The 26,315-nt window shown below is 43.6% G+C and overlaps 1 pseudogene; it reads left to right on the forward strand.

Moving 5' to 3' along the window:
- Positions 1 to 1,372: 1,372 nt before the first annotated feature.
- The window catches only part of LOC109571679 (serine/threonine-protein kinase pim-1 pseudogene), a 57,417-nt pseudogene continuing 32,474 nt past the window's right edge, over positions 1,373 to 26,315 (forward strand).

Consider the following 26,315-nt stretch of genomic DNA (forward strand, 5'->3'; position numbering starts at 1 on the left):
ATTCTTCTTGGGACAACACAGAGGGGAAAAACGCACCGACATTATATCATTGCTCCTTGAAGAGTATCAATCAGGCTAATTTTAAAGTCAAAGAAACAAATATACTTTATAAAGTGACTGGTATAAATGTCTACCGCATATGAAATATGTATCTCTATTTATAAGCTTAGTTATAAAAAAGTATGCAACAAAATATTAAGGTCGTTTATTTCTGAGTGGTGACATTAGGGGTAACAGGTGATTCTTTTCATCTTTATGGGTATTTTCCGCTTTTCTTAAAATGTACATGACTTAGCTTTGTTTAAAAAGGAAACCAGAAAAGTCATAAAACTTTATTAAAGGAATTCATTGTCCAAAGCTATGCCACAGTAAATGTCTTTGTAAAGTCTGGTCTTTAAACCAGAACAAGACATCCCTAATTTAACAGACTCAAAAATTGAAGTTTCAAATGTTGCTTTCCCTAATGTCTGGCCTGTATGGTGGTCGATTCGATAACCCACAGGAGGGTAATGCTGAAAATGCTTCCCAATTAGGTGTCTGGGATTCTGTACTGGGCGTCCCCAGGGCTGCTGTGTGTTCCAATTGTGTGACTGGCATGCTATAAGAAGGCTCAACTCCACCACCAAAGGATGCTGAAAGGCCTTGACAGGTGGTCAGAACAATTTCAGGTGACAGTCAGAACTGAAGGGTCCCAGAAAAGGGAGGTGTGCATGTGTGCAATCATGTGTGTGTTCTCTCTCCTACATTTAGGAAAAGAGACTCACCTCAGCCTTGCCCAGCTTCTCTCTCCGAGGCCTCAGACGCACCATCTCGTCCTTCCGTCCTCTGGCGGGATCTCAGCATCACCCACCTCTCACCTGAGCTTCACCACAGCCTCCCCCACAGCCCAAGGGGACACCCGGTCAAGGCCACTTTCTTAAGTATTTTTCCTCCCCAAATATTAAGTAAATAAAAGTGCTATGTCTGCAAAGCAACAGTGGACCCAGAAAACAGAGAGCGGCTTGGCCTGGCCCAGTTATCTGGACTCAGTTTCCCCCACTGTGTGAGGAGCAACTGCTTTGCAGGGTTGGCATGCAATCTGAAGGCATATGGTATGTACTGGGTACCTGCTGTGCCAAGTAGGGGTAGCACCATGGGATGAGATGCTGCCCCTGAACCCTAGGGGTCTCCCCATCTAGGAATAAAGTACAACCAAGGTCCAGATGTGAACGTGGGTCGGGGTGCAGATGTGAAAGATGCCGTGGGGGTGCAGACCCACGACTTCCCTGGGGGAATGCCAAGGAGGGTTAATGGCAGTAGAAGTGTGCTGTGGAGGATGAGGAGGCAACTACCTGTGAAACACGTGGATGTGCAAGGCAGTTGTGATTAGGAGATGAACAGTGACAGTTACCCGTCAAGTGAGGCAGAATAATCTCCTGCCTCACAGTAATTCCACACGGCTGAGGAGATGGCAGTTAAACAGTCCCCAGCCCTCTCTCCCAGGAGAAGCAAGCCCTAAGGCTCAAGCTTGTCTCTCTTTCGTACATCCCGTCCTGTTTCTTTGACTGTGTTGCTGTTCTAGGACCCTTTGTTTCCCAAAAGACTAACCCTGCATCTGCCACCCATGGCTTCTCCACCCAACCTCCAGGAAGCGTCCTGCTCACACTCTGGCCAGTCCCACCTCTGCAGCACCTCAGGCTCTTGGCTGCCAGTGGGAGGAGACCAGGATGAGGCCAGTGCCACAGAGCGACATGAGTTCAAAAGGATGTAGACCCAGGCATCCTCACTGACCACTGGTTTCCCGCCTGACCCTCTGTGAGGAACACAGCTCCGGGACCAGAAACTGCCCTCCAGGCCTTCCCAGAGTGGGTTGGAAGCAGAAATTGGCAACAAATCTACAGCTCAGAGCATGACAGTGCTGGGATGCATAGAGAGGAGCCTCCAAGCCTGGGTCAGAGAAAGGTGCTTAGGTCAGGAGACATCTGACCCGGCTCTCCACAGTGGACCTGCAAAGCAATGCCAAGTCCAGAGTGGGATGCAGCCAGCGAATTATCAAGAATTTATGGAGTGGTTTTATGGGGAAGGGATGGAAGCTAGACCTGGAAAGGCAGAGGTAGCGTCCATACAGTCTAATGTTTTAGGGAATCTGGACTTTATCCTCTCGGTACTCTGAATCACTGAGGGAGTCTGGGCAGAGTTAAGTGTATAATCAATTTATTGGGTTGGAAAGCACTGTAATTTGATTTGCATTTCCCTAGTGACTAATGGGGCTTCCCAGGTGGCACAGTGGTAAAGAATCTGCCTGCCAATGTAAGAGACATGGGTTTAATCCCTGACTCAGGAAGACCCCCTGAAGTAGGAAATGGCAACCCCTTCCAGTATTCATGCCTGGAGAATTCAGCAGGCAGAGGAGCCTGGCGGGCTACAGTCCATGGGGTCACAAAGAGTTGGATAGAGTGAGCACAGAAGCCGTGCCAACCACACAGTGACTGAGGTTGCTGAGCATCTTTCTGTGTGCTTGTCAGTCACTTGTATTTTCTTTGGAGGAAAGTCTTTTTAGATCCTTTGCCTATTTTTAATTGAGTTAGCTTTTATTATTGAATTATAATGGCTTTTTATATATTTTTGATACAATTCTCTTTGAAACTAAGCAGGATTCTGCAGGACCTTCCTGGGGACAGCCCCCTTGGTCCATGGCTTCTTATTTATAGAAAAACTTTAGCCTCCTACACCTTCCCTTTCCTAAGAGAAAATTTAATCAGTTAATAGCTAGAGAAGTAAGAAAATACAGAAACAAAGGAAAGTAGTTAAGAAAGACAAAATAATAATAGTTTAACCATGAAACAAAGTCAAAGACACTTAGTTCCATCTCACAACCTATAGATAATATCCTGATGCATATACTTGAGTAGTTTTGCAGAAACTGAGACCACACCCCTTGTTACCAGGTGAAGGAAGCTGACACTTGCTGACCACCAGCACATAGACCTCAGGCCACTTGGAATCAGAAAACTGATGATTAAGATTCCCAAAATCTCACCATACTACCTCACCACCAGCCAATTAGAAGAATGTACAGGAGCTGATCACAGACCCCATGTCTCTCATCCCTACAGTTGTCTTGAAAACCCCTTCCTCAAAAGCCATCAGGAGTTCAGGTCTTCTGAGCTGTAGATGTCTTTTCTCCTTGATTATCACCCTGCAATAAACGTTGTACTTTCCTTCACCACACCCCAGTGTCAGTGGATTGACTTTGCTGTGCATCAGACAAGCAGACCCAAGTTTCAGTTCAGTTTCAGTTCAGTTCAGTCGCTCAGTCATGTCCGATTCTTTGCGACCCCATGAATCGCAGCACGCCAGGCCTCCCTGTCCATCACAAACTCCCGGAGTTCACTCAGACTCACGTCCATCGAGTCAGTGGTGCCATCCAGCCATCTCATCCTCTGGCGTCCCCTTCTCCTCCTGCCCTCAATTCTTCCCAGCATCAGAGTCTTTTCCAGTGAGTGAGCTCTTCGTATGAGGTGGCCAAAGTACTGGAGTTTCAGCTTCAGCATCATTCCTCCAAAGAAATCCCAGGGCTGATCTCCTTCAGAATGGACTGGTTGGATCTCCTTGCAGTCTAAGGAACTCGCAAGAGTCTTCTCCAACACCACAGTTCAAAAGCATCAATTCTTCGGCGCTCAGCCTAGTGATACCTTATCAGATAAGTGATTTATACACACTCTTCCATTCATATTTCATCCCAACAATTGATGCAGCCTCTTGCTGGTCTCCTTCCTTTTTCTCTTGCTCCTCTACAACCAAGAAGCCAGCACAGTCTTTTAAAACATAAATCAGGTTGCATTTCTCCATCCAATATAATCTTTTTAAAATGCTATTCTGATCAAGTCACTCCCCTACACAAAAAATAGGTGTAAGAAAACAAACTTTTTCTCTGGCTTCCCATCACTATTGGGATAAGCTTCAGAGTCCTTTGCTTGGTTGGTAAGGGCCTCAACAATACTGCCTCTACCCAAGTCTCCACCTCCCTTCCCATCACTTTCTCTCTCTCTGCACACTCATCACACCCACCCACACTAACTTGGGTTCAGAATTCCCAAGCTCCTTCCCTTCCATTCCCTTTGTATTTCAGAAGGCTTCCTCTCTCCTCTTTCTCTGGTCAATCTCTTTCCATCCGTATCAGGTTAAATGGCACTTCCCTGGGGAGAACACCATGGATTCTCCAGTCTAACTTAGGTCCCTTTGACGCAAGAAGGGCAGTGCCCATCAAACTCATCACACTCTTCTTAGAGGAATTATTGATTGATGGGTGTTAGACTAAAAGCTGCAGAAGCACAAGGCTCGTTTCCTTTGTTTCCAGTACCAAACAGTGTCTGCAGAAGAAACCGGCAGGATTCAGATCTCTAGGCACCAAGGACCTGATGGAGGAGCTGAGGCCATAAGATCCCCTCTCAGAGTGCCATCTCCCCAGATGAAAGCAAACCAGAGAAATCTTATTTTAAAAGAGCATTTATTATTATTTCTGTTCTGTTCTATATTACTTGCACACCATTATTCTCAACAGATTTGGAAATCACAGACTTACAGTTTCACCCAAAGTCCTTGCTGACTTTTGGTGTTGAAAAAATTGCCATCACCATCACCCCACAATTCATTAGTAATCCATCAGCCTTTTGTTTCTCTTAAAGAACAAAGGACCATGTTTCCTACAGTTTGGGAGAGATCCATTGCCCTTTTTTTTTTAAGTTTTAAGAATGACTTTCTAAGAGGCCTTTGAAGTATAACATAGCCACCCTTGCTAAACATAGTGTTCTCATGAATTTTCACCTGGGATCTGAGAGGAGTCAGGGATAGAGCTGAAAGGGATTTCAGTGGTCATCTTGGATGGGAAATGGGTCCAGAAGGTCACCAAGGCTCACATGGACACTCTGTGATGGAGCTGGGACCACAGCCATGTCCCTGGGTGCCCACTTCATGTTCTTCCTCCTTTATATCCATTCACCCTTTGCTTGGAAATGTTACCCAATTTCCTAGTTTTACCTTTGAGAAACTCCCTTTACCAACACTCTTGGTACTTCTCCTGAAGTTGTCCCATACAAGCTCAGAGGTGAATTACGAGACCATGTTTCAGGCAACCAGTACTTTGCATTCACCTCTCCACAGTGATTGGTTTAGAATTAGACATGTGACCCAGTTAGAGCCAATGAGATGTAAGCAAGTTGTCTGTGGGAATGCTGGTCAGAGGCTTTCTCTCCTTCTACCCCAGGCTACACTGGAGAGTGGGCAGAGATGCTGGGGCAGTTGCAGTCATCCTTTTACCAGAGATGAGAAATGGACAGGGCTTGGTCTGAAAACCCGATCCCAGACCTGAGGCAGTTGGGCCTACAGGCAGCACTGCCGCTATCCTTTTAGTTATAAATGTTAAGGAATTCCCTGTATTTCAGGTTCCGGCCACCTGCCCAAAAAGCATCCTGCTGAATGTAGTCTGCTGATTCCCTTATTTCCATGCCTGTCTCCAGAAGTGGGATTCAGTTGCAGGTCATGCAGCCACAGGCATGTGGAAGGTTCTCCACCAAAATGGCCTGAGCATCTGCAGCCTGCTGTGGGCTCACTACCCCACCTCACCCCTGACAACTTTCAGCTTCCTTGGCCACTTGTCTCTCAGCTGGAGTGTTCTTACCTTTAGGGAGTTGAGTGGTCTCGTGTGACAATTTGTACACCAGTCTGCCTCCTCTGCCTCATTACTGCAACAGCCTTCCGTCTCCCACCCCGCACTCATCTGCTGGGATCACTGGAACTTGGAACCTGTACCCTCCGTCTCACCCTAGCCCTCCAGCCCTGCCCTCATTCACAGGGGAGCAGGAGGCCTGCTGGCGCCCCCAGGCTCACTCCATCCCATGACGGCACCTCTGCGGTCTCACACCCCTGCCTCCACAGGTCAAAGGAGGACACAGACACTCATCTGTGTAGTCAGAGCCCCCTCCCTGAGGCTGTGCACTGAGGCTTTTATTCTCCCGCAACACCCACTGACAGCACTGCCCAAGTGGCCGGTCCCCATCTCCTGCTGGAGGCTCTTCAACCACTTAACACGGTTTTTCAATTTCCACTGCTCATGCCCATACGTCTCCATCCCAGCGAATGGATTGCCATGGGAACTTTCCTCTCCAAAATTCTGATGAATGGCATTTTTATCCTGGAATGATCCCTAAGTTAAAGTGAGATTCACCAATATTCATTTTGTGATAATGGCATAGAGCACCAGATCAAAAATTCATGGCAAGCATACTCTGCAACATTCTCCCCCTTGAATGCAGGCAGAGCGAATGTCTGACTCTATGTATACGCATGTACACACACCTGCCACAGCATATCTGCATGTATGCAGTGCACGTGTGCACGCACATGTCTCCCACACGCAGCCCGTGGCACACCCTCTCCTTCAGACTCCGTTCAGTAGTATTTCAGGAATTAACCATTCCAGGGACTGGCTGGGTGATAGGCTTTCTCAATCAAGGAGAAGGCAGATGTGAATTTGGAGGAAGAGAAGAGACAGTAGTGGGCATCTGGTGTCTCCCATCTATTGCTGGCTAGAAGGAAAATCATCAATTCCACTGCTCATCCAAAACATGGTGTAATGTTGGTGAGGGCCAAACAGCCTGGGATGCCTGCTCTCTCCCATGCAAGGAAGTAGAGAGGATGAACATAGGCTGGACTTAAGTATCAAGACTGTATCAGCAGGACCTCAAAGTCCACAGCCAATCCCACACAAGGGGAAGTGCTCAGCTCCAAGGAACTCTTCCAGGGTCTTAGGGGAGTGTCTTTAAGTTAAAAGCAATTGTTGAAATAAAGAAGACTTCTCACAAATCATGATAAAGATCCTTGCCTCTCCCTTCCACAGCTGGCAAGAGACAGCCCTCTCTGTCTCACAAACCCTAAAGCCCCTTCTCTGGCCATCAGTGAACCTTTCTTCTTTGTGTCATGCCCTGCATGACTGGCCCCACAAAGCCCAGGCCAGGAACATTCCCACTTATTTCCTCCTTTCCTAGACTTATGCCCCTAATCTCTTTTTATTCTGTCATTCCCATGACTTGGAATACCAATGCAATGTGAATAGGGAGTGGGGGGGACTGTGGATGGTCCCCCTTTCTGACCATCTTCCAGCCATAATAATTCATCATCACCTACCAGCAAGCAGCCACCATGCTGCATGGCAAAAAGCCACAGCAAATTGTAGAAGTGGCATGAACACCCTGGCTTCTGTTATTTTACTATATATATATATATTTTTTTTCTTTTCTTCCTCTTTTTGACAAGAAAGAGAACCCTAAATCCCCATACCCTGCCACGTTACGAATCTTCTGTCCCTAACTGTGCCTCTGGGTCACTCTCGGTCAGTCTTTCAAAGGAAATGCTACCTGGTCTTCCAAACTTTGGTTTATCACCTTGGTTGCTTTCTGCCAGGTTTGCTCTGTCATGACAGCAGTTTCTTATTTATTATGAGGAAGTAGGGTGGTGATAATTAGAGCTGGGATTTTTTGCTTATATACATATTTATGTATAAATACAAGACACATAACTGGCCTCTTCAGCCTCCTAAAATATTCTTCAACTAAGATGTTCATCAACCCCACTGGTGGCCCAGGGCTGTGTGGGTGGGTGTTGTGCCCCACATTTTCTGAACACTGTTGACACAGGGTAGAGCCGAGGGGAATGTTTGTGAATGGTGAGTTATTCCTAGCTCCCCGTCTCCCTAAAAGAGGGAGAAGCCACACTCCCTGCCTTGAAGCCACACTCATCCCCTTTTCTCTTCTCTGAGTCCCAGCGTGAATATTCTAATCCCTTCAAGGATAAAAGGGGAGGCAAGGCTTTGCTATTTCCAATTTCCAAAAGTGTTGAGGATGAAGTTGACACATTCTTAAGGAAGAAGAAGAAGAAGAAGTGGAGGGGTGTCTCTGCCAGAGTAGAGAGACTAGATGAGGCATTGTGAGATGAGGATACCACCATGGGAACAGAAGCACTTGTAGGGAGGGGCTCTGTGTCGCGGAAGGGAGCCGTGGGCAGAGTAGTTAACAGAATCTTAGCCATTTCGGACTCTGTGGGAGAAGGCGAGGGTGGGATGATTTGAGAGAATAGCACGAAACATGTATATTACCATATGTGAAACAGATCGCCAGTCCAGGTTCGATGCATGAGACAGGGTGCTCAGAGCTGGTGCACTGGGATGACCCAGAGGGATGGGATGGGGAGGGAGGTGAGAGGGGGGTTCAGGATGGGGAGCACATGTACACCCATGGCTGATTCATGTCAATGTATGGCAAAAACCACTATGATATTGTAAAGTAATTAGCCTCCAATTTAAATAAATTAAATAATAATAATAATTTTAAAAAATTACAGGGAGGAAAAAATGAAGAGTATGGTAGTAAGAGACATGAACTGCTGTACATAAAATAGATAAGCAACAAAGATTCACTGCATAGCACAGGGTATAGACAACATCATATAATAAGGTATAACCTATAATGGAATATAACCTGAAAAATTAAAACTGAATCACTTTGCTGTACACCTGAAACTAACACAATATAGTATATCAAGTATATTTCAATCAATAATAAAATACAGTGTCTCTTTCTCACTCCCCAGCTCAGGGATGTTGAAACATAGGTATAGGAAACCCACTTTCCAATGGGTTCCACCTCCTCCCCCTACTTTAGCAAAGCATCCCCAAGTGCACTGAAAGCGTTCTGCAGGTGCGGAGAGGGAGAAAATAAAGTTGAAAATCCTCAAAGTCAGACTCAGCGTGAATTTGAGAGATCTTGGAAATAGCCCCCAACTACAATATTCATAGTCTCACCTTTAAAATGGAGGGGGTTGGATTTGAATTGCCAGGTAAACTAGGACACTCAGCTAAATTTGAATTTCAGATAAGCAATGAATAATTCTTTAGTATAAGTATGTCCCAAATATTTCATGGGACATGCATGTACTAAGAGTTTACTCACTATTTATCTGAAATTCAATTTTAATCGGCCATCTTTTTGTTGGCTGGTTTTTCCTTTTCTGAATCGAGATCAGGCAAAATTTCCAAGAGTTCTTTGAGTTCTGCCATTCTCCCCATTCTGTCTTCACCCCAAAGAGAGGCAGGAGAGAGTCATCGTCACCGTGCCATGGCTGAGGGAGATAAACACACAAGAGGAGAAGTGTGCTTATATCCGTGCTGCCTTCTTTGAGGAAGGCAAACACAGAGGCAAAACAGGGATGGACTGGGAGTTCGGGATTCGCAGTTGCAAACTATTATATGTAGGATGGATAAGCAACAAGATCCTACTCTATATCACAGGAAACTAAATTCAATATCCTACAAGAAACCATAATGGAAAAGAATATGAAAAAGAAGGTATATATGTGTATATATATATCTGAATCAGTTCTCTGTACAATAGAAATTAACACAACATTTTAAATCAACTATACTTCAATAAAGTAAATAAATAAAACTAAGTGGGCCAGAATTTGTTAAAAACACGTAGGTTGTTGGCAGTAACTCTGATCCACTGGGTCTGGACACCCCAACCTGCAGAGTCTGGACCACCCAATGTCAGGGAGCAACTGGGAAATACTAATTCATAGGTAAAAGGATAAAATTCTGCGTAATCTGTCTTGGTAACCCAAGAAACTGACACTTACACCAGAGGGGGGAAAAATGGCTAATACTCTGTGTGACAAATTGTATTCATTTTTTTTAAACCACTAATTATTTTACCTGTATGCAATTCCTCTATTATTTTCACTGCTGGAAAATCACAGGGTGGTAAGTGCTGCTAGTACCTGTCACAGACAAGGCGTAAACAATGCAAGACAATAAAACCTCATGGAGCACGGCGTGCTCAATGGTGGCTTGTTGCGCTCACCAGTAAAACAAAACATCAAAGCAAAAAGCATTAACCAATGGTAGCCTGAAAAAAGGAACGTGGCAAGTGAGTCTGAAGACTGAATTCCTAATATTCCCAGACAACAGACTTTACGGATAAAAGACAGTTGGGGGGAAAGGTCCTGGAGAAGGCGGCTAACAAGGAGCTGTCAAGATGGGAACGAGCTGCTCACCAAATGGGTAGCACTGTCCTGCACATCTGGTTAGCACTTTACAGTTTACAAATTGTTCATCCATCTTCCTCCCAGCTGCATGAAATAAGACAAAACCCTCCAGGAACTGACTCATGGAGAAGTCTGATTTGACCAAGGGTACTAAGGTTTAAGGGAATGATGCTGAAGCTGAAACTCCAGTACTTTGGCCACCTCATGCGAAGAGTTGACTCATTGGAAAAGACTCTGATGCTGGGAGGAATTGGGGGCAGGAGGAGATGGGGACGACAGAGGATGAGATGGCTGGATGGCATCACTGACTCAATGGACATGAGTCTGAGTGAACTCCAGGAGTTGGTGATGGACAGAGAGGCCTGGCGTCCTGCGATTCATGGGGTCGCAAAGAGTCGGACACAACTGAGCGACTGAACTAGTTCAAACTGAATTAAGATTTAAGGCAGAGATGGTGAATATATATAAAGCAGAGACCAAAAAATCTTTAAAAATAGCTCATGGAGAACCCAGTCTAGTTGGAGGAATACCCGTATATCAAATCACCACACTGATGAATGTCAAATTGGAAAAGAAGTTAAAGATAGGACTTGAGTCCATGAAAGTAGTGTTGGGGGTAGAAGGAGAATCTGACTTAGCCACAGGGCATGAAGGATGGCTCCCTTTTGGGGGTGACATGGAGCTGACAGAGGTTAATAGGGTGGGATCCTGGACAAAGTCTGGTGGCTCATATAGCATTAAATAAGGAGGTGAAATGGCAAGGAAAAGATTAGGGCAAGACAGGGTGTGTCAGCAGGGGCTGGATCATTCTGGGCCCCAAAGGCCATGCTAAGAGTTTGAGAATTCTTGAAGTGGCGTTAAGCAAAAGAGTGAGAGCAGTTTCTTTTGTCAAGGCTTTTACTATGCTGTTATCTCCACTGTGTCACCATGATCCAGGCTCCAGAGCCTCACCTTCATTCATTGCAAGAGTTTAGGAGTTCTGTAGGTCTTCAAAGAGGGTTTGCTATCAACAGACGAGCCAGATACAACCTAGCAAAGCCCCAGTTGGAAGTGTGTCTCTCCCGTTGTTGGTCAACAGGCAATGCTGACCCAGTGGGATGGAAGCTTAGCGGATGCTGCTGCATCTACTGGGAAGAGATTTCTATAGCTCCTCTTCAGGGTGGGGCAGCTTTGTCCTGGCTTGGGTGGAGACCGGAGGGCTTCTTGGTCATCAGCCATGAGTGTGGATTGCGTAAGAAGAGGTTGAGTTCCTGCTGTTCCATATTCCTGGGCCCTGAAGGTCTGGTCCTTTTGTTTCAAGTCCCTTGTTATTCATCTCCACCCATATCCTCCACCTCAAGAATTATTTTCAGCTCAGGATATAGGAAATTTTTCTTTTATCTATAGGAATTCTTCCAAATCTATTGTCTACACACGTAACTCCTTTCCATCTCCCTGAGGCTGAACTTTGGATTCTCAACAACTAGAATTTTACCTTTGTATTCTGCTCTGAGTGCTATTTTTTTTCCCCTGAGCATTGAATATTAAATGCCTGACTGAATGGGTTAAAGTCAGGAGGAGAAGGAAATAGTGTTATTCTATCACCATGGTTTCCATTTGCGAAGATTACTCTGAATACATCACAGAAAATGGAGGAGTAAGGACAGGTTAGTTGATAGTTACTGCACAGTCAATAGAAGGAGGTGGTAACTTGAAGTTGGTTGATTGAACTGGACACGAAGAGTCCATATTCCATATAGATTAGGAGACAGGACATTGAGTCCTGGCAATAATTTGGATATGGATACCAGAGAAAGAGAATTCAGGAGAACCCAAATTCTCTTTTATAGCTGGTTGAGGGTAGGGGGAGAAGGCAACTGCACCCCACTCCAGGACTCTTTCCTGGAAAATCCCATGGACAGAGGAGTCTGGTAGGCTGCAGTCCATGGGGTCGCTAAGAATCGAACACGACTGAGCGACTTCACTTTCACTTTTCACGTTCATGCATTGGAGAAGGAAATGGCAACCCACTCCAGTGTTCTTGCCTGGAGAATCCCAGGGACGGGGGAGCCTGATGGGCTGCCGTCTATGGGGTGACACAGAGTCGGACAGGACTGAAGCGACTTAGCAGCAGCAGCAGAGGGTAGGGGTGACTTCTGCAGAAATGAGAAACTAGAGATGAGGGTCGAGTTTTCTTTTGAACACACTGAGTTTAGAGCGCATTTGGACTATTTAATTTAAGATGGGAATTAGCCAGAAATATGAATCTAGTGCTTGGCAGAGGGGTAATCATTGCAGATAAGCGTACGGAAGCTCAACAATAAAAGAGATTGCCAAAGGGAAAATAAGGAGTAAGAAATGTCTTGGACAACTCTGGCATCTCACAGTTGAACAGAAAACAATGAGCCTTCTAAGAGACTGAAAAGGAAATTGTAGACCAACAGACAGAGAACCAAGTGGATATGCCATCAAAGAATCCAAAGGAAGAGGTGGTTTCAATGCTGTGGCTGTGGTTCCCAGTGCCCAGCGCTGTTAAGGATGAAGGGAAGACAGACATAGAGAACAGACTTATGGACATGGGGTGGGGGGAGGAAGGAGAGGGTGGGATGTATGGAGAGAATAGCAGGGAAACATACATTACCATATGTAAAATATATAGCCAATGGGAATTTTCTGTATGACTCAGGGAACTCAAACCAGGGCCCTGGAACAACCTAGAGGGATGGGATGGGGAGGGACGTGGGAGGGAGGGGACATATGGGTACCTATGTTTGGCAGAAACCAACACAATTCTATAAAGTAATTATCCTTCAATTAAAAATCAATCAATTTAAAATAAAAAAGAAGAATTCAAAGCAGCCATTGAATTCAGGGACATGGAAGTCACTGATAAACAATGATATTGTTGGTAGAGTGATGTGGCCAGAAACCAATACAGCGAACTTCATTGTGAATGGGGGTTGAGGGGGGTGAGGAAAGGAGAACAAAACAGTGTCAATGACATAGACGGTCTGTACTTCTTTGCAAAACCAGAGGCCATTCTTTCCTCCAGTTTGTCTGTGGCTGAGACACTAGCAATAGGTTAGGAGCTGATGGGAGATGTGGAATCCAGAGAGGTTCATTTTATTTGCTTGCTTGCTTGTCTTAATTTAGGAATTTTGAGTATGTTCACCCCAATAAGAAGGTCCCAGTGCGGGGAAAGAGTAGTTGCAGAGATAAGAAAGGGAAGGGATAGTTAATACGTAGCATTGGTTCCTATAAATGTACTAATAGTTGGGATGGGGCCCAACGTCTTGGTGGTGAGGGGATAGAGAATCTACTTCAGACAGAAGGGAGAGCATTCTCCACCCCACAGTAGAGGTGGGAGGATGAAGGAGGGGGAGGATCTGTGCAGAGGTAGGTAACTAGGGACTTAGCCTCAGGATGCATTGCCCCAGTGTGATATTTTCTACCTTCTCAGGAGGAGGTGCCATCTGCTGAAGTGGGTAAATCAAACATTTGAAGGGAGCAGGCATGTTCCGAAATACATCTCTAAGAACGAGAAAGCAAGTTAATCTGAGAGATCTAGCAGAGGAGTCTAGCACTGGGAGACCTTCTAGGGTTGGCGATCACAGGTTTTAAATAGAAATAGAGAAGCTTCTGATCTAAGAACGGATTTTTTTTGCCACATCAGGCAGCTTGTGGGATCCTAGTTCCCTGACTAGGGATTGAACCTGGACCCTCAGCAGTGAAAGCATCAAGTCCTAACCACTGGACCACAGGGAAGTTTCAAGAATGGAATAGTTGAATTGGCCTCCATCTGTTCACCCAAAGAGCAGAGGCATATTCGTTCCTGATTCACATAAACTCTATTAGTTAAATAAAATGAGCATGTCGTAAATAGTCACACATAGCTAGCTCCATCTCCCCAATAATACAGGTGATCTTTTTGACCCTACATCATGAGAAACGCTGGACTGGAAGAAATAAACTGGAATCAAGATTGCCGGGAGAAATATCAATAACCTCAGATATGCAGATGACACCACCCTTATGGCAGAAAGTGAAGAGGAACTCAAAAGCCTCTTGATGAAAGTGAAAGCGGAGAGTGAAAAAGTTGGCTTAAAGCTCAACATTCAGAAAACGAAGATCATGGCATCCGGTCCCACCACTTCATGGGAAATAGATGGCAAAACAGTGGAAACAGTGTCAGACTTTATTTTTCTGGGCTCCAAAATCACTGCAGATGGTAATTGCAGCCATGAAATTAAAAGACGCTTACTCCTTGGAAGGAAAGTTATGACCAACCTAGATAGCATATTGAAAAGCAGAGACATTACTTTGCCAACAAAGGTCCATCTAGTCAAGGCTATGGTTTTTCCTGTGGTCATGTATGGATGTGAGAGTTGGACTGTGAAGAAGGCTGAGTGCCGAAGAATTGATGCTTTTGAACTGTGGTGTTGGAGAAGACTCTTGAGAGTCCCTTGGACTGCAAGGAGATCCAACTGGTCCATTCTGAAGGAGATTAACCCTGGGATTTCTTTGGAAGGAATGATGCTAAAGCTGAAACTCCAGTACTTTGGCTGCCTCATGCGAAGAGTTGACTCATTGGAAAAGACTCTGATGCTGGGAGGGATTTGGGGCAGGAGGAGAAGGGGACGACAGAGAATGAGATGGCTGGATGGCATTGCTGACTCAATGGATATGAGTCTGAGTGAACTTCAGAAGTTGGTGATGGACAGGGAGGCCTGGCGTGCTGCGATTCATGGGGTCGCAAAGAGTCGGACACGACTGAGCGACTGATCTGATCTGATCCCTGTCATTTGTCCCATCATTTTTCTCCTTTCTCTCTACAGTTTTGGGCAGAGAGCATGTCAATGACATTCAAAGAAAAAGATGGGATACAGCTTGTGGAAGCATTGTGAAAAGTTAGCAGTGTGCAAGCCAACTGAGTATGGATATTATTACTGTGTCAGTAGTGACAAGCCTAATGTGGATGATATTAAAATGTGCTTTTCGAGTGTTCTGATATTTTTTCAAAGTGCATCCATACACAGCATCTTTTCTGCTTGCAAAATCACTAATGAGTTGGAAATTATTATTTTCAGTCCAGGAAGCAGGTTGGTTATTTGAAGGCCAGAAGCAAGGGAATATCACCTTGAAGGTGAAATCTAGGCCTTGGGACCCCAAGGAGGGAGCTTGTTCCATTAACACCCAAGGATGCCCAACCTTGAGAATATCTAATATAGATTAATCCATCTCAGAGTTGATACTGGAAGATGAATCCCCAGACTAGTTTTTTTGATTGCAGAGTTTAGTTTTCAGACTTTCAGGCACACACCTGGCCACACCTGTTTACCATCTGCAAGGTACAGAGGTTTGACCACAGACCACAAAGAACCACTTTCCACAGCTTCCCTACCTCCTACAGTGAGAAAACTTGCTGTGGATCGTATTTGTCTAAAGTTCTTTTCTTCATCTAATCCTTTTGGGACAACTGTGATGGAACAAAAACCCTGCCTGGGGGAAAGGACATTTTCCTGCAAGTGCAGAGCCCAGAACCACATGGGCAATGCCTGGCCATATTCTATACATCTAAAACTAATCTCAGAGAGCCTGAGGCTGGTCAAAGGAACCCAGTAAATGCATTCTTTTTCCATGAGCTTTGAAAGAAACACATCGTCCATACAAACTTCCCCATGCACCTCCCTTGAGCATTCATGTTTTGCCAACATTAGCAAAGAAAGGAATATCCAATAACTTTGAAGACAGAAAAATGTGTCTTGCAGTTCCACAGATAAAAAATAGTAAAACCACTATCAGACAAACCGGAACAAAATGCCAAGGACTTGACAGGTCTATTTTTCAGAGATGAGTTAGGAGGAGGGTGTGCACTTGGAAATTGGGACACTGGTGTTCAATGGGAAACTCGGGTCTTGTTCGCCTCCACAGAGCTCTTATTTCTTTTGTCGGTGTGAATCCAGGAATCCGTATCATGGTTTGGAAGATGTTCTTGGGTTTCAGGGGGAAATTAGTTGCGTGCATTCGAAGCTAGGATATGGCTGAGTCTATTCCATTTCTTAAATGTCTAAGAAATATCAAGAGGATCTATGAAGCTTAAGGACCCATGTTAATGCAACACTGGAGAACTTGATTAGAGCCCAGCACTCAGGAAAATCATTTTCAGCTTCACACATGCTACATTTCACATGTAATATGTTGTCTTTGATGTTATTTGCCATTTATTAAATGTATCTGCTAATATGAAGTGTTCCATTTCCTGACTATAGAGTGTTAAAAAGTTCAATCTCAGTTTACACTCACTCTGTGGAAACCTGATTTCCTGAGCCCTTCCTTGAGCCAAGGCTGAGGGTCAAAGGAGCCTTAAAATTCTATTTATTGCGTGCCTACACTATGAAATATGTCTGGGAGATCATAACTAAACCAGATTCCATCTCTGCCCTCCAGAGGCTTACAGTTTGGTGTGGAGAAAGACATACAGAACTAATTAATACACGATACCAAATGCAGTAATATTGCTGTATCAAATGCAAGAGAAAAGACAAGATTCATCCTGATGGGGAGGGAAGGTGGAAGAGACTTGTGGGGGTAGGCAGCATGCAAGCTGGGCATATGCAATAGTGATTCTGGCTTAAACAGAAGAAAAAAAAATGAGAAACAATCCTCAACTTTTTTTTTAAAAAGCAACAGATTGTCAAAGTGAGGTTCTTATGGGTTAATGTCTCTTGAGATGCCAACTTGATATACACCCGAAGAAACTGCTGAGTCGGAGACCAACCCCCACCCTGCACGAAGGACATGCGATGGGCATAATGGAAAATGTGTATCTCAGTTCCTGATTTCATCATCGGGAGAGTAATACGAGAGAGTCTTGAGAGAAGAGAAAGAAAAGATTTATAGACTTTCTTCTCCAGTGGTTGTTATTCTAGAGTAAGTCCCCCCGACTCCCCTTCACCTGAGAGGACCCAGACGGCCTGGGGCTTCCTGTCATGATCGTCCAGGGGCAGAGAAAAAATACCCCTGGCTGAGTAAAGTTTAAAGAGATGATAGCTCACAGAAAATAAGCTGCCTTTTGATTATGTCACAGAGCACGCTTGTTTATTATACCAGTTACATAGGATAATATAAAAAACTTGTATTGACATTTACAATGTGGTATAACATTCCAGGTGATGGCTAACTTAACAGTTTTCCTAAGGTGTTCATTATTCATCTATTTACGTTTTTCCTATTTGCAAACAAGGTCTCAGGAAACATGGTTGGTTATATCTCCTTGTGCTAATTTCTAAAGCCTCCCTATGACAGATTCTGAAAGTTCAGTTACAGGAGTAAAATTTTCTCTTTGCCCTCCAAATTGGTTGACTATCTTTAAACTATTTAAATACTCTTTATTGTTTTCATTCTATTAGATTGCTTGAATTTTCTTATTGATTTATAAGCATTCTCATGCATTTTGGAGAATTATCTTCATCATATTTGATGCAAATATTTTCTCCCAGTGTCACATTTCACTTGAGACATTTTCTAAGTCTATACATTTTTAAACTTGTGTTAATTTCAAATTTACCCATCTTTTTCTATATTTTTATAGTTATTGAACTAAATTCTAGCATTCTTTTTTACATGCTAACAATTTTATTCATGTGTGTGCATATGTGTCTGGGATTTTAATATATCTTACATTCATTTTGTGAGTTTTATACGTTAGCTATTTAACATGTAGAACCAGGACTCCCAATTTCTTCACCACCTCTTTCTATCTCCACTGATTTCAAACATTAGTGCATCTTATAACTCTAAGATATACAAAGATCTGTTTCTAGATGTTTTAGTCTCTTCCATCTATTTGTATATTCTTAAGGAAAATCTGACTTCTTTAATGATTAGAGCTTCATAAATTTGACATCAGATGGTTAAAGTTCATTCTTTTGATCATCTTTTTCAAAATCGCATGGCTGTCCACAACCATTTATCTTCTATTTGAATTTTAGAATCTGCTTGCCGATTTCCATAATAATCTCATTGCAAATTTGATTACATTAAATTTTTAGATAATTTGGGGGAGAAGGAACATCTTTAAAATAGATCTTCCCAGCCATTAACATTAAGTCATCCTTCCCTTATATTCAAATCTAAATTTATTAAATGTTAGATTTTCCAAGAAATTTTGTCATTATTCTTAGACTTATATACTCCCAGCTGTTGTATTTTATAGATTGTTTTTGTTATTTTAAACAAAGTGCATTGTACTTGGTTATTGCTAGTGTAGAGAAAAGCTTTTGAATATTAATCTTGTATCTGACCAATCTGTTGAAATCTTATATCAATATTAATGTATTGTTAATTGATTACTTAATTGTTAATAGACCCTCTTGAATTATTTAAAGTAGTTAATCATATCATTTTCAAGTAAAGGCACTTTTGTTTTTTCCAACTTTATTTCCTCCCTTTTCTCTCTTGCTAATTGGCTAAAACACATAGTTAAAAAAATAGTAAACATTTTTATATTTCCTAACTTTAAAGGTAGTGCTTATGTTTAACCAATACTTTGTATGTCTGCTGTAATTTTTTGATATTTACTTCTATCCCTAGCTTATTATTTCATCATGATATGATGATAGATTTTTTTATGCTTTTGATGGCTATTATGAGAAATAAATGGTTTTACTGTGTTAATGTATGAAATTACAGTAATAGATTTTATTATATAGAAACTCCCAAATTTACATCTCCAGTCCTGAATTTTTCCTTGACCTCTTAACTTGTTATAATTAACTGCTTCTTGAGAGCTCCACTGGAATGAACAATAGACTTTGCAAGCTTAAATACAAAACCAAACTTTTGATTTTAGCAAATGGCCCTTCCATCCATGTTCCATCCACCAGGTCCTCAGGAAAAAACACTGAAGTCATCCTCTGCTTCTTGCTTTCTCTAATATATCATATTCAATCCACTAGAGAATCTTAAAATTCACTTTCAAAACATGTCTGGAATTTCAGCCATCTCCACTTTTATCCCTCTAGCCCAAACCACCAACACTTCTCACCTGGATAATTTCACTTGTTTTCAGCTGATTTCCCACATTTCCATGTTTGTTCCCTTCAATCTGTTCTCAAACCAACCACCCCCAGGATCCTCATGGTGTCTACTGCTCAAAATGTTCATTCCCCGGATGCTTCGATTAAAATCCAAAATCATTCCTTGGCTTGCAAAACACAGTCTGATCCATGACACTTTTCAGTGTCTTCTACCCGCTTCTTCTTGGTCATTGGGTTTCAACATAAGTCACCTTGCTATCCTTTCACCCCACCCCCTAAGCTCCATGTTACCACACTCCCAACTCAGGGACTTTGCAGTTGCTGTTCCTCTGCATGGAAAGTTATTTCCACAGATACTCATATGGTTCCCTCCCTCATTTTATTCAGGTCTCTCCTGAAATATCACTCTGCGAGAAGAGCCTTCTTTGACTACCCAGTCTCAATTGGCCCATATTCATCATTTTCTATTTCTTTATCCTGCTTTGATTTTCATCACCACCTGACATTACATTATATATTTTAATCTTCTTCATTGCTTATGTCTCCAATTATAATGAGAATTCCATAAGGAAATTTTCTGTCTATTTTACTCACTGATATATTCCCACTGACTAGAGAAAATTAAAATGTATCCAGACCTTGCCACATGTCCCCTCTAGAGGTGGGAAAACCACCCCCATTTAAGAACCACTGTGTTAAAGGCTTACACTAGAATAAAGCTCTCAAATCAGTAATCTAAGCTTCCACCTGAAAAAATGAGTGACAGTAATGAAACACGCACACAGAAAAATACGATATAAAAAGTCAACAAAACCAGAAGCTGATTATTTGGGAAAAAAGATAAAATACAATTGATAAACCTCTAGTTAGACTAACCAAGGGAAAAAGAGAAGATATAAATGACCACCATTAGGAGAAAAAGAGGGAATACAACTAGAGACCCATAAATAAAGATAAATATCTATGTTATAATATTATTATTAGACAAAACAGACTTCAGGACAAGGAATGTGTTTCCCAAAGATACAGAAGAATAAGACAAGCAAATACAAATCCTAGATATGTATGTATGCAGTAACAGGCTTTCAAAATGCACAAAACGACATTGTGTGAATCTCTTTGCTGTCCATCTGAAACTATCATAACATTGTTCGTCTGCTATACTCCGATATAAAATACAAAGTTTAAAAGACAAAATTAAAGTTGGAGATTGTAACGTTCCTATTCAATACTTGATAGAACAAGTAGACAGAAAATCAAGACATAGAGGATATGAACATCTACCAACTTAATTTCATTGACATTTATAGACACTCTACCCAAATTAAGAGAATGTTTGTATCTTCAAATATTCAGAGAATAATCACCAAAATAGACAACATGTTGGACAATAAAAGAATTGCTAATAAATTTAAAAGGACTGAAATCAGAATTAAGTTAGCAATAAAAAAACAGATATTTGGAAAATCAAGTACTTGGAAAATTGGACAAGACTCCTATGCAACCTATATACAAAGCAGAAGTCCACAGGAAAAATTAGAAAATATATTTAACCTGAATGAAAATAAAATTATAATAGATTAAAACCATGTGGAATATAGTCCTTAAAAGGAAATCTATAGTTTTAAATACTTGTATTTGAAAATACTTGTATTTGAAAAAAATCTAAGCTTTCACTTTAAAAATTTAGAAAAAGAAAAGCAAATTAAAATAAAAGAAAGAAGAAAATGGGAATTTTAAAAGATAAGAGCTATCAGAATTCGAGTAAACAAAAAAATAAGGCATAAAATAATAAAACGAAAAGTTTTCTTTTAAAAAAAATCAGTAAATTTGATGAAACTCTAGCTTTGATGATCAAGAAAAAAGATGAGAAGCAAGGATTAACAAGAATATGAATGAAAATGGAGGTACCACATTGTACCCTACAGGCTTAAAAGGATAATATGGGGATATTACCCACAACTTTATGAAAGATAAATTACTAAAACTGACTAAGGTAGAAATGGAAAATCTGAGTAGCTCTATGCCCCTATGAAAGATATTGAAATCATCAATTAAAAACCTTACCAGAAAGAAAACTCCAGGCCCAGAAGGCTTCTCTGGTCAATTCCATAAAACATTTTATAAATTCTATCAAACGGTGGCGGAGGAGGCCGGAGAGCACTTGGCGGCAGCGGCGGCGGCGGTGGCTGGACCGGCGGCAGCAGCAGCTACACACTCCCTGTGCGGCAGCGCTGCCACACAAGCCCCTCGGGCCGCCCACCGCCCCGGAGCTGCCTGACCCTGCGGGCGCCTCCTTCAGCCTCCAGCCCCGGCAGCGCCCCCAGCCGTCCTCCGACTGGCCCTCGACCTTCTGCGCCAGCCGCAGCCTCAGCTCCAGCCTTAGGCACAGCTCCTGGCACAACCCTAGCCCCCACTGCAGCTCCTCCAGACACAGTCTCTACGCCGACATCCTGGAAGCTGGGGTGCTCTTGTCCAAAATCAACTCGCTTGCCCACTTGCGCCCCGCGCCCCGCAACGACCTGCACTCCACCAAGCTGGCTCCGGGCAAGAAGAAGGAGCCCCTGGAGTCGCAGTACCAGGTGGGCCCGCTCCTGGGCAGCGGCGGCTTCGGCTCGGTGTACTCAGGCATCCGTGTCACTGACAACTTGCCGGTGGCCATCAAACACGTGGAGAAGGACTGGATTTCCCACTGGGGAGAGCTGCCTGATGGCACCCAAGTGCCCATGAAAGTGGTTCTGCTGAAGAAGGTGAGCTTGGGCTTCTCTGGCGCCCATTAGGCTCCTAGATTGGTTTGAGAGGCCCGACAGCTTCGTCTTGATCCTGGAGAGGCCGGAACCGTTGCAAGACCTCTTTGACTTTATCACGGAAAAGGGGGGCGGGCCGGGGGGGCTGCAGGAGGAGCTGGCCTGCAGCTTCTTCTGGCAGGTGCTGGAGGCGGTGGGGCCCAGCCACGACTGCAGGGTGCTTCACCGCGACATCAAGGGCGAGAACGTCCTTACCAACCTCAAACGCGGCGAGCTCAAGCTCATCGACTTCGGGTCGGGGGCGCTGCTCAAGGACACCCTCTACACGGACTTCGATGGGACCCGGCTGTATCCTCCATAGTGGATCTACCATGGCAGACAGCCATCTGGTCTCTGGGGATCCTGCTGTATGACGTGGTCTGTGGAGATATTCCCTTTGAGCAAGATGAGGAGAGCCTTAGGGGCCAAGTTTTCTTCAGGCAGCGGGTCTCTTCAGAGTGTCAACATCTCATTAGATGGTGCTTGGCCTTGAAGCCATCAGATCGGCTATCCTTCGAAGAAATCCAGAACCAGCCGTGGATACAAGAAGTCCTCCTGCCCCAGGAAACTGCTGACATCAGCTTCAAAGCCTGTCGCAGGGGCCCAGCGAATAGCTTCTCCGACAGGTTCGTCCCTCCCTGTCAAATGCTCAAGGGAGGGAAGTGTCTCCAGCTTCCCAAGTACCAGTGGCACTTATTCTCAAGCAGTACATTGCTTGATACAGAAACATTTACAACTCATTCCAGACCCTAGGCTCCTGGAGGCTGCTTCCCAAAAGGGAGGAAGAGATTCCACTCCACTCCACTCCAGGCGTCCTAGGCCTCCACTCCTCCCCTAGAAGCTTGCCTTCTCACCTATGTCCAGCATTGGTGGACGCTGCAAAATCCCAGGGGTGGGCGGCGGTGGAGAAGTGGGAGTAGGTAAGGATCCTACGATGCAGCTGTTCGCTTCATCAGGAGTTCTGCTGAATGCCGGGCAGGGGGGATGCGTGTTGGGGTGGGTTAGGACTAGCACCATTTTAAGTCCCTGTCACCTCTTCTGACTTTCTGAGGCCTTCTGTGGGGACTCTGGCTGTGCTGGGAGAAATACTTGAACTTGCCTCTTTTACCTGCTACTTCTCCAAAAATCTGCCTGGGTTTGGTTCCCTCTATTTATCCCTCCCTGCTCCCCCCCCCCCCCCCATCTTTCATATGAGAGATGCCATGGAAGAGGCTACAAGGCCAAACACTGAGCCACCTGCCCCTTTTCCAGCTTTAGTAAAACTCCCAAGTGAATTGGTCTTCCTTTTTGGTTTTTACTTAGCTGTTTCTAAGTTAAGACCTCACTGCTACTGCTGCTAAGTCACTTCAGTCATGTCTGACTCTGTGCGATCCCATAGACGGCAGCTCACCAGGCTCCCCCGTCCCTGGGATTCTCCAGGCAAGAACACTGGAGCGGGTTGCCATTTCCTTCTCCAATGCATGAAAGTGGAAAGTGAAAGTGAAGTCGCTCAGTCGTGTCCGACTCTTAGCGACCCCATGGACTGCAGCCTACCAGGCTCCTCCATCCATGGGATTTTCCAGGCAAGAGTACTGGAGTGGGGTGCCATTGCCTCACACACACACACAAATGCACAAACAAAGCAAATCAACAGAAAAACTGTACATGTGTGTACAGTTGGCACGGCAGTGTGCAAAAGGATTGTAGTTGATCTAATTCTTTTTTAATGTTGCCTTTTAAGTTATTTTACCTGGTTTGTTTTTTTTCCCCCTTGGAAAGATGATGCACTTTCTAACCTGGAGCTCAATGTTATATATTTATTTATTTGTTTGGTTCCCTTCCTGCTCCAAGCTTCCATGGCTGCCGCCATAGTTTTCTTTTCTCGCCTTTCCTCCTCTGACTTGGGGATCTTTTGGGGAGGGCTGCGATGCTTGTTCTGTTGGTTTGTAGAGGGACGGGGACTCAGGTGGGACAGCTGCGGCAGCTCCCTGACTGCTGCAGGGGGCCCCCTCGCTGGCTTACCCAAGTGGGCGTGGGGTCCATGGGTAATGGGGGAGGGGCGTTGCTGACTTGTGTATACAGACTAGATATATGAAAAGCAGTTCTGGATGGTATGCCTCCCAGAGCCTCTCTGGGGCTGTGTTCTGAGCAGCATGTAGCCTGCTGGTTTTATCTGAATAAAATATGGTACAAGGGAATAAAAGAGATCTTATTTTTTTATATACTTGGCATTTTTTGAATAAAATGCTTTTTGTCTTAAAAAAAAAAAAAAAAAACTTCCCAGAAAGAAAACTCTAAGCCCAGAAGGCTTCTCTGGTAAATTCTATAAAACATTTAGGAAGGAATAATACCAATACCATACAAACTGTTACCAAAATTTGAAGAGGAGGAAATACTAAGCAATTCATTTTGCAAGGTCATCATTGCCCTTATACCAAATCCAAACAAAAATATTCCAATGGAAAAAAATAAAAAACTAGACACCAATATCCCTTGAGAACAAAAGTTTTAAAATTCTTAGCAAAATATTAGCAAATTTAATTCAGTCATAAGTCAAAATTATAATACACGATGACCAGTCAGGATTTACACTGCTGGGAAGAGAATTTGCAGAGACCCTACTCTCCCCAGTCTCTGGAACCTATACCTGTGCATGCCAGGCTGCTCTCTGGCCCTCCCCCCTAGGGTACCCCTAGATCCCACTCCCAGACTTTCACTCTGTCACCACTCATCAGTGAAATTTGATCAAGGGCTTCCCTGGTGGCTCAATGGTAGAGAATCTACCTGCCAATGCAGGAGACGTGGGTTTGATCCCTGGGTCAGAAGGGATCTCCTGGAGAAGAAAATGACAATCCACTCCAGAGTTCTTCCTTGGGAAATACCATGGACAGGGGAGCCTGGCAGGCTACAGTCCTTGGAGTTACAAAAGGTTCGGACGAGACTTCTCGACTAAAAAAAAAAAAAAAACAAAATTTGATCAATGCTTTCTAATCTGTGGACAAATGGTACTTAAAAGTTCAAGAACAATCTTGTTCAAAAAGCACCAGCCTTCTTTTTCTTCATCCCAACCATATGCCTGATCCAGCTCTACCAAAGCAGCTCTTAAATCTTTTTTTTTTTCCTTTAAAATCCCGAGTGATTTTCTTTTCTTTTTTTTTTATTGGAGTATAATTGCTTTACAATGTTGTGTTGCTGCTGCTGTTAGGTCGCTTCAGTTGTGTCCAACTCTTTGCGACCCCATGGACTGCAGCCTACCACGCTCCTCCGTCCCTGGGATTCTCCAGGCAAGAACACTGGAGTGGGGTGCCATCGCCTTCTCCTCAATGTTGTGTTAGCTTCTGCAATACAGCAAAGTGAATCAGCACCAAACTGAGAGGTTTCCAGGGCTGGGAGGAGAAAGAGAGGGATGACAGTCCTGGCTTAATGGTTAGAGTTTCTGTTGGGTGATGAGTAAGCTTTGCAAATAGTAGCGATGGTTGCACAGTACTGTGAATGCAATTCATGCCATAGAATTGTATATCTAAATATGACTGAAATGCCAAACATTATGTCAAATAAAATCTTTTTAAAAAGCAACAGCTTTCATCCCTTGGTGTATTCGACCAAGGTCTCCTCACTTCCTGTCCTGCACCAACACACTTTACCCCACTCTCCTTTTTTCAGCTTCACTGACATACAATTGACAAGCCACATGGCCAGATTTTTAAAGTGTGAAAAAATAAATAAATAAAGTGTGCACCCTGATGACTTAATCTACATATGCATTGTGAAAGGCTTCTCCTCCATCAAGGTAATTATAGGTCCATCACCTCACATATTTACCTTTTCTTGTGTGAGAACGTTCAAGTTCTACTCTTAGCGAGTTTCAGTTATATAATAGTGTTACCAGTTTTAGTCACCATGTTACCTGTGAGAGCCTCAGACCTTGTTTATCCTACAACTGAAACTGTGCTCCCTCTGTGCCAGCCTCTCCCCATTTCCCACCTCCCCACTCCTTGGCAACCACCTTTCTACTCTGTTTCGAATCAGTTTGAGGGGTTTTGTTGTTGCTGTTTACTTTTTTCGATTCCACAGGTCAACTTGAAAAAATAGCCACAACCTACAAGTTGAGAGTTACGTTTTATTTGGTGTGAATTTTTAGGACTTCAAGGCTAGGAGATAGCATCTCAAGTAATCCTGAGAGAACTGCTCCTAGGAGGCAGGGAAGGAGCCAGGTTATATAAAAGTTTTGCAACAAAGGACAGAGAGTCTGAAAATCAAAAGATGATTGTTAAAGAAAATCAGATATCCCAAGCTAAGGAATTTAGCACTCTCCGTGTATGGGAAGAGGAAAAGTCCACTCACTGCAATTATTCCTTTCATATGCATTTTAGCTATCCTGGGCAGTGTCCTGAGTTTTGTGTGTGTGTTTCACATCCTGAGCTGCCTCTGGGCTCACTGTAGGAGTGGCTACAGT

This window comes from Bos indicus, chromosome 18 (assembly GCF_029378745.1).
Source record: "Bos indicus isolate NIAB-ARS_2022 breed Sahiwal x Tharparkar chromosome 18, NIAB-ARS_B.indTharparkar_mat_pri_1.0, whole genome shotgun sequence".
Taxonomy (NCBI): Eukaryota; Metazoa; Chordata; class Mammalia; order Artiodactyla; family Bovidae; genus Bos; species Bos indicus.